A 9673-nucleotide genomic window follows, 5' to 3' on the forward strand; every position below is an offset into this window, starting at 1 on the left:
GATTTTGAAACTCTCATCACACTGCATAGTCCACACATACTTGACTCCCTTTCTCAACAACTTTGTCATAGGGGCTACTATTCCAGCAAAGTCCTAAATGAATCACCTATAGTAGCCTGCTAATCCCAAGAAGTCATGAACTTTTGTGATGCTCTTCAGTGGTTCCCAAGCCAGCACTGCTTTTACTTTCGTAGGATCTACCTTGGTACCATTATCAAAAATAGTATGGCCCAAAAATACCACTCTATCGAACTAAAACTCGCACTTTGAGAACTTAGCATAAAGCCTATGTTCTCATAGCATCTCCAACATGATATGAAGATGAACTTCATGCAACTCCATATCATCAGAATATACCAAAATATCCTCTATAAACATGATCATAAATTGATCAAGGTATTGACAAAAAACATGGTTCATCAAATCCATAAAATCTGCCAAAGCATTCATCAACTCGAACGACATCACTAAGAACTAGTAATGCCCATATCGAGTACAAAAGGTTGTTTTCGGCACATCCTCTGCTCTCATCCTCAACTAAACGTATCACATCCTTAAGTCTATCTTTGAGAACACCTTCACAGTCTTGAGCTGGTCGAACAAATCCTTGATCCTCAGCAATGAGTACTTATTATTAATTGTCACTTGATTGAGCATCCTATAGTGGATATGCAATCTTAAAAACCCGTCCTTGACGAACAGAATAGGAGCACCCCATGACAAGACACTCAATTTAATGAAACCTTTCTACAACATCTCTTCTAACTGCTTTTTCAGATTTGCTAACTCTACTAGTGTTATATGATATGGTGCTTTGGATACATGGGTTGTAGCAGGAATCAAATCAATAGAAAACTCTACGTCTCTAGGTGGTGGTAACCTAGACAAGTCTTCGAGAAACACATTTGCAAACTCTCAAACAACCTCCATGTCATAGATTGATGCTTCCTTGTGGTTCAAAGCAACCACGCTAGCGAGAAATATCTTATTAATGAACTTTTAACAAAACTCCACTGCAAGTTGACCAGGTCTCTCCAACAGGACCATATTCTCATGACACTCCGAACTAGCGAAGTGCTCACAAAGTCAACCCATCTTGAGAATGACATCAAAGTCCATTATCTCGAGAAGGATATAGTTCGTTGGAAACACTTGACCTTCTATCGAAACTACAACTCTAAAAAAATGCAACACACAATACGTTTGTTGTAGTATCCAACAAGTGAGTGAACGCCTTCAACAAAAAAGTGTGTGTCACACTAGAATCAAACAACACACGAGCAAAAAAGTCAGCGATGTCCAAAGTACCTTAATAAACTAATGAATAAGGCTTGCCTCATCTGTTATAGTTGCATACACACGACCTGTGGTCCTTTTCTACTGTTGAGCTGGCTGAGACTACTGCTGCTAGGGAGTCTGCTAAAGTTGAATTTGTTGCGGCATCAACCGCTACTGTAAAGACTTGTGAGTAGCCAACCTTTGCGAACAAAACCTAATATAGTGGCCCTTCTGGCCACAATGCAAGCACACTCCAATCCCTTTGGGATATGGCTGGCCCGCGTGGTCCCGTGGCACCTCCCAGTAGAATGTCTCTGTTGCTATTGCCTGCCCCTAAACTTTTGTTGCTTTTGATATGGGGTTAGCCTCTAGTTCTTCTAGAATGGTTTCTTGAAGGATTTATGGGAATCCTTCTTTGCTCTTGACGATGATGAGGAGGGCTCGATGTTGCTCTGATTCTTCTTTAAGGACCTTCAGTCCTCATCGATGATGTTGGCCGCCTCGATTGCCTCCAATAGGGTTTGAGGTCACCCCATGAGGACCTTGCTACGAAGTCCATTGTAAAGTCCTCGAGCAAACTTCAGTGTGCAGACCTTCTCCATCGGGAAAGTGTTGGGGCAATATCACTCAAGATGTCTAAATTGGCTTATGTACTCCAACAGGGTAGAGCTACATTGCTTTAGCTCTAAAACCTCTTGGGTCTTAGCCCTAGCGAAGTCGGGAAAGTAGGTCTCTAGGAAGGTAGCTCTGAACTCCTCCCAAGGGATGGTGGTGACTCCACCAAAATGAATCTCCTTGGTGGTCTTTCACCACCTCGCTGCAACGTCAACCAGTCTATATACAACTCAAAAAGGGTCTTCTTGTCATCAGGAACACTTAGGTCTTGAATACAACTTTAATCTCCTAGATCCAAAACTCAGCTCGCTTTGGATCTGATTTTCCCATGAAGGAAGGGGGATCTAAGTCCATAAACCTCTTATACACAACACTCTGCGCTGACTGCGATTGCGCTTGGGTCTGGGTCTGCACCATCTAGGTGAGGGTTGCGAGGGTTTCCAAGACAAAGTCCATTTGGCTCATCTAGTCTCTTGGATACCACGACATCTAGAAAATAAATATATAGAATCTAATTACCACAAGAGCTATAGTCTACACTATAATGCATCAAGAAAACAACCAATCATTAAGATAACTAAAACAACTAGCCACAAAAAGCATTATTAAGCAAATCCATTACCCACACTAACAAGGTTAGGCAGTCGTCAAGATGCAAATCTTGATCTTCTGAATCAGATCTTGGACTATTCTAGGAACTTTGCTCTGAAACCAATGCAGTGACACCCTAAAAAATTGAGCTTTTTACTAATAGAGCACACATCATCATAAAACAAATTTTATTTCCTTGGAATCATTTCAAAAAGAATTCAACACACAGCGGAAGTAAGTCATTTGCAAATTTTTAGGAAAACCACACTTAGAAATTTTTAACTCCAAGGCATAACATTGAACACAACATTTCAAAACAATACTTCTATTGATTTGCATGTTCAGTTTACAAAAATCAATGGGTGAACTTTAATCAATTCTTTTACAAAATTTACAGTTTCAAATAAATCTTAATGATAGCCCCAAAACACACAAAGTCCCAAAGAAGTAGAAGGGTTCACAATCCAGCTCCAGATATAGTTGAGTCCATCATATCCATCGATGCCAAGCCCACTTATATGTGTGTACCTAAAAAAAAGGAAAGAAAGCAAGGGTGAGACAAACATGTCTCGGTAGGTAACTAGATCACCCACCTCAAGATAGCGAACATAAATTGGTCGATGAGCCAAATTGGACTCCAACCAAGTCCAAGGCTCAACTCGAGTCAATCTCCCAACTCTTTGCGGGATTTGACTTGACACAACCTCTAACTCAAGCAACAACTCTATGAACCATGCATAACCTAGATACATGCATATATTTTATTTTTTCTCTATTTAGGTTATTCTTTTGCTTTCTACAATGTGTAAACACAATTAATCTAGTTTTGATAGAATTAATGTTTCCACGAGGGCACCACTGCCTCAGGCTGCTATAGGCTCACTGGTCTACATGGGGGTGTATTTTCAATCATGGATATTTCATATATTTTATTATTAACCTCACGAGAACTCGATTATGCCAACACCATGGTTCAGAACCCTTTGTCAAGGCATTCATTTTCTTAGAAAATGTCATAGTGCACTAATGATAGCATAAGTAGTTAGATCTTTGTTATCATTGCGAAATTTTACTTTTGCAAGTCAAATTGACCTTTGAAAAAGATTTTGAAAATAAGCCACCTCTGTTTTTGGCGCCATAACCAGAGGAATGAGACTCGCCTGACGGTACGAGGTTCAACTGTTCTTGGCACCATAACCAGAGGTAATCGAACCAAATATCAATCTTATGCTTTGCTTTGCTCAACTGTCTAAATCGATGTTCTATTTTCTAAATGCACAAAGAATTAGGCGTGTGTTATGAACTTTGAAAAATGCAGATTGAATACATGGTGTATGCTTCGAAGATTTGAAAATACTTGAAAAAAGGACACTTTGAAAATCATGAATCACATTGGAAAATACCTTTGAAGAAAAGGAAAATCGATTTCTGAAAAAATCTTGATGTTTTGAGAAAATAGATTTTGAAGAACATTCAAATAACTCTGAGAAAGTTGATTTTTTCCTGAATTTGAACTCTGAACTTAGAAAATATTGAAGCTTGAAAAACATTTCTAAAGAAAAGCAAACTTGAAAAATCATGAACTGAACTTAGAAAAGCTTTAGAAAATTTCTTGAAAAACCAAGGGCTTTGAGAAAATTGATTTTGAGGAAAATTCAAGATAACTTGCAGAAAATCAATTTTTCTGAGATGAATTTGTGAAATAACTCAACAGGGATGGGCGTGTGGCCCTATGAAATCTTTTCATGATGCTGTCTAAACCTAGATGAATGAATGAATGCAATTTGAGAAAATATTTTCTAAATTTTTTATGAAAAATCATTGATAAAAAGAATTTATGTGCCTTACAGAATTTAGATGAAATATATTAGCCATATATCCATAACTATGGCCACGAATATGTTTTGAATATAGTTCATTTGATTCTAAAAGGGGAAATACTTAGAAAAGTTTCAAAAAATGTGCCATGATTTCTGAAAATAGCCTGAGTGTGAGTCATTTGTGACTTAAAAGATGATAAATCTGGATATTGTTTCTATTCTGACTATGGCCACAAATACAAACTCAATCAAGTTTATTAACTTCTTAGAAGCGAGTGCACGTGCCATTTTTGTTGACCATGGTGAATTTGAATATGCATGAATCATCATTCATCACATGAATAGTATTATTAAAAATAAATTATATGTAATGCAACCCTAATCTAAGTAGAAAATTAAATTCTTATTCCAATGTTTATATTTACATCAATAATAAATTAAAAAAAAGAAAAGAGAAATAAAGAAGAATACAATCTTAAGTGTCCCTGTAAAATTAGCAAACTCATTAGTGGACAAATATCGACTTTTCGGGATTTATCCAATAATATCTAGAATTGAGAGATTTATTCAGATATAAGCCTTTTTCTATGCTTGAAATAAAACTCATTAAATAACATAATGGATTATGTATAACTAAATAAATAAAAAAAAAACAACTTTAAAATTTAGAATTTGGAGAAAAATGGCAAAAATACCCTTGAAAATTGACCTTTATTGCAAAATAGGTTTTTTCAGAAAAGATTTTTTATAAAATGCTTAATCCGGGGATCAAACAGATTCAAAACAAAGACAAATCGGGTGGAGGGCACCTTAGCATGATTATGAACATGATCAAATCCTAAAAATATAAAACTTTTCATGAAAAAATCGAAATATTAGAAAAAAAATCAATTTTTGCCCGTGTTTCAGTTGAATCAGGACTCCGTGGATATCCTATTTTTATGATTTGACTAAATAATTCATCAAATAAATTCCAAAATTCACAAAAATCTACATGGACACTTCTAATAACCCTAAAATTAAAATGCAATCAAAAAAATATATTTTTGGTATTATTTAAATATGAATATCAAATAAAGAAAAAAATATATGATTTTACCCGTGATCACGTACCTGTCACAGTGTGAGACCCAAATCAGATGTCAAACAACAATGAAAGTTTATGAAATTTTACAGGATGAAACTAGACACATGAACAAAAATAACCCTGGTTACATATTGAAAAAAGTATCTCCGGTTAGGGAGATATGATTCTGGCAATATGTACCTGATTTTGCCCTATATGTAATGATGTGAAATAGACAGATCTGGTTTCAGGTGCAGGAAATTATAGAAAACGACCTTCAAAATTTATAAAATTTTACAAAAATATACTAGATATCACAAAGAGAAAAACCCATTTTACGGATCATTGATATGATCTTTGGTGATGGATAAATCATTCTGACAAGTTGACCCAGGCTCTGAATTGGGTCTGTTAGTCCAAGAAACATAGATGTTGTTGTTGGATCAAAGAAACAGAGAAATCCACCATAGAAATTTATAAAAATTTCACAGATTAAAGTAGACATCATGAGGAGTACACTGATTTTTATGGATTATCGATCTGATCTTTGATGAAAGAGATATGACCTCGGAAAGAAGCTCCTGAATTCCATAGCGTTTTTCCAATACAGAAAATAGGTTCCGACTTTGATTTTTGAACACATGGTTACAGACCTCTAAAAATCCTAATTTTTTAATTAAAAACCTTAGAAATATGCATAAATTCACCATAAAAAATCAGATTTTTTTAATGCATATAAACTGGTGAAATAATTACATTAACAGATAGACAGAATTGTAAATAACGAATCTAAAACCCTAAAATGAAATAAAATTGATTATTCATGCTAAAAACATAAAAAAACATGTAAATAATGCAATGAATCATGATTTGATGCTTGAACAACTAAAATAAACATGAATATGATGAAATAAATAAAAAAAAAATTAAGAAAACATGGTCAAAATTTTGATTTAGCCATTAAAAGAGGGATTCAACCTATAAAAAGGTCGAATCTTGATCTTTTTTGGGCATTTAACATAATAATCGAATTTCCAATGGATCAAAATGTGTAAAGTCCCATGTATGATCAATAGATAATCATCTTAGGACATTTTAGGGTTCATTGAACAAAAAAATAAAAATAAAGAAAAAGCTCACATAGGGGGCGGCAATGGTGGACAATACGTAAAAAAATAAAATAAATAAAAAGGAAGAAGAAGGAGGCACTTACCTTGGCTGCACCAATGGAGGAGAAAGGAACTTGAGGTCTGAGAGAGATGAGAAAGAACAAATGAGAGAGGTATATATGCCTTGGTCGACCCCCCCTTGTGCCCATTTTATAAAAAATTTTGAACTCTTAATTAGAGAGTTCCATTTTGTCGGAACTCTACTAATTAAAAGAGATAGAATCAAAGAGGGGGGGATTTCCTTGGGATGTTCTAACCTAAATAAAATACTAATTAACTAACCTAATTGAATCCTAATTAGCCTAAAACAATCTCAAATGTGGTGCCACCCACTGTGGGCCCACATTTGGTTTTTAAAGTCCTAATTACAAGATTTAAAAACAAAGTTTTAAAATGTTAAAATAAAGGTTGAGTTTTAAAACCACTTTTGACTTTTCAAATTCATAATTTAATTAGAACATTAACTAAACTTGAACTAACCTAAACACTTTCAAATGTGGCACCACCTACTGTGGGCCCCATTTGATTTTTCAGAAAACGATTTTAAAAACTTGAAAATAAAAGGGTTAAAAATGATTTTTTTCAAGAACTTCAAAAGGGATACCTGGACACTAATATTTTTGTATTTTTAAAATGTGTAAGACATAAAAATGAGATGAAATCAAATAAAGATGGGAAAATTAAGGTTTGCACCCCTGCAGGGTGGGCCCCACATGAAGAAAGTTGATAAAAATTGAAAATTGATTTAAAAATCAAGTTTAAAACAAATCCAGATCATTTTTCTAAGGTAAATGTTTTTGAAATAAGGAATATAAAGCCTCGTGGGTTGGCCAAATGGCAAATGTCGGTTTAAAACCCAGGTTTTTGAAATAAGGTTTTAAAACTCGAATCTGGATTGGAGATTTTGAAAAACTAGAGTGCTAGATCTCGAGAATGAAATGCAATGCTATGCGATAAAATGACATGAAATGATAAGAAATGGTATGAAATTATATGAAATGATACAAAATGTAAACCCTGAGCAAGAGATTTGAAGTCCTGGATCCCTAGCAGAGACAAAGACTTAAAAATTCTTGTTTGCGGATGAAAATTGAGGATTGAACATCAGACCCAACATTGGATCTGGTCCAAATGCGAATTGAGTCTCGGATATAACTAAAATTTTCAGGAAGGAAACTGGTTTGAGCTCCGATTAGTTATTGTACCAGCTGGGAAAATGATAAAATGAAGTTCTGGACAGGAATGATCTGAGAAATGATTTTGCCCCTGCAGGGCATGGAGTGACACTGGAAGCGATGTTTGAACTGGTCTCGATTGGTTTAAACTGAATCCTAGGATTTCTAAACTCAGAGAAACTAAAACAACACTGACTCAACTAAACTCCTAGACTGATTGACCGAGAAATGGTACAATTCTCAGAGAAATGACCACTGGAGTAAAATGGGTAACGAGACCGCATTGGGTTTGAGCTGGAATGAAGATCAGTAATATTGAGATGAACTAAATTTGAAGCTCAAACACCAGCTCAGCTGATTGGATTTAGCTCAATTTTAGCTAAAATGGGCTAAAATGGACTCCGACACTATAGAAAATGGATTTGAACTGGAACCAAGTCACTTGAACTCCTGGTGAGCTCAAGTTAAACTCAAGAGAATACAATCGATTGGAATTGAAAGACTTGGGAAAAATTGGTTGGGATTCGAGCTAGAAATGAGCTTATTTCTCAGGAAATGAACCAAATTTAGCTGAAATAGTAAAAAATGAATAGGATCTGCTCATCGTGAGCTCAGATGAGCTAGAAATGACAGACATTCTAATTATTCTAAGCTTAAAAATGAGCTGGGTTGACTCTAACTGACAGGAAGCTAAGGTGACCTAAGGATAAAATGAGAATTTTACTGACAAAAGAGGTGAAATGACACATAAACTAGGACAGACCTAGGGTTAGACTCCTACACTAACCTACAGGTTTTACATCTGTGAAAGGGGGTGTCTAAAAATAAACGAGGAAAATTTGGGGTATTTACAATCTCTAACACAAAGGAGTATCTGTCCCTTAAGCTACCATGGTTAGGGACTGGTCCACCCTAGTGACCAAGACAGGGGGGGACTACAATAACATGTCATCACCAGCTGAGAAGGAGTTCATCATAAATTCAACGAAATCCCACAGGGTTAGTACGAACTCACTCTCAAGGCAAGCACAAAGCCACTCAAGGTGACAAGTTATCCCATCCTTTAGGGCGTAATGAAACATCTCTATATAACTTGTTTTGTAATTAAATTAAGTTCATTAACTTAGTTTACTATGTACCTTCTAGGTACCCAAGGCCTTGCCAAACAAGCTATACCAAAAGTTTTCAAACTTAAGAGATGTCTTTTTTTAACAAGTGCAATCACTTTGTTGCACCCTTGGGGTCACCTACGTGCCCCAAATCATTAAGTTCAATGATACCTTACTGTATTATAAAGTAGGCTCTAACTTGGAAAAATCATTTTCACAAGTTTAACATATGGAAAAAATGGAAAACTACTTAAACCTCAAGTTTATGAATTTCAAAACCTTTTACGTGACCAACTAAGGCCCACGTATACGAAGATCCACCAAACTTCAATGAGTAACCAAACTCACACATTTTTATCAACTAAGTTTAATTATATATATATATATATAACTATCGGGCATCATGTGTATCAAGGATACAATTTATTTGTCATCTATGTGTAGGGAAGCAAATACATATATTATACTAAAAATAATTTTTTTCTTCGAACAATTAGGGCAACATAGGTACACATACTAAAAAAAAAATCCTTCGAACTAACAAGGCAACATATGAATACATATTATAAATATATTTTTTTTCTTCAAACTAATAGGGCAGCATACGTATACATACAAAACATTTTTTTTCTTCGAATTAACAGAGCAGCATACATTAATACAAAAAATATATATTTTTCTTTGAACTAACAGGGCAGCATACGTATACACACACAAATATTTCTTTCAAACACTATAGGCAACATACATATTTTATAATAATAAATTGATTCTCTCAAACACTATAGGAAAGCCTACATATTTTATAACAAAAAATTGATTTCTTTCAAATATTATAGGGCAACCTACG

Source organism: Nuphar pumila, chromosome 17 (assembly GCF_984573655.1).
Source record: "Nuphar pumila chromosome 17, dmNupPumi1.hap1.1, whole genome shotgun sequence".
Taxonomy (NCBI): Eukaryota; Viridiplantae; Streptophyta; class Magnoliopsida; order Nymphaeales; family Nymphaeaceae; genus Nuphar; species Nuphar pumila.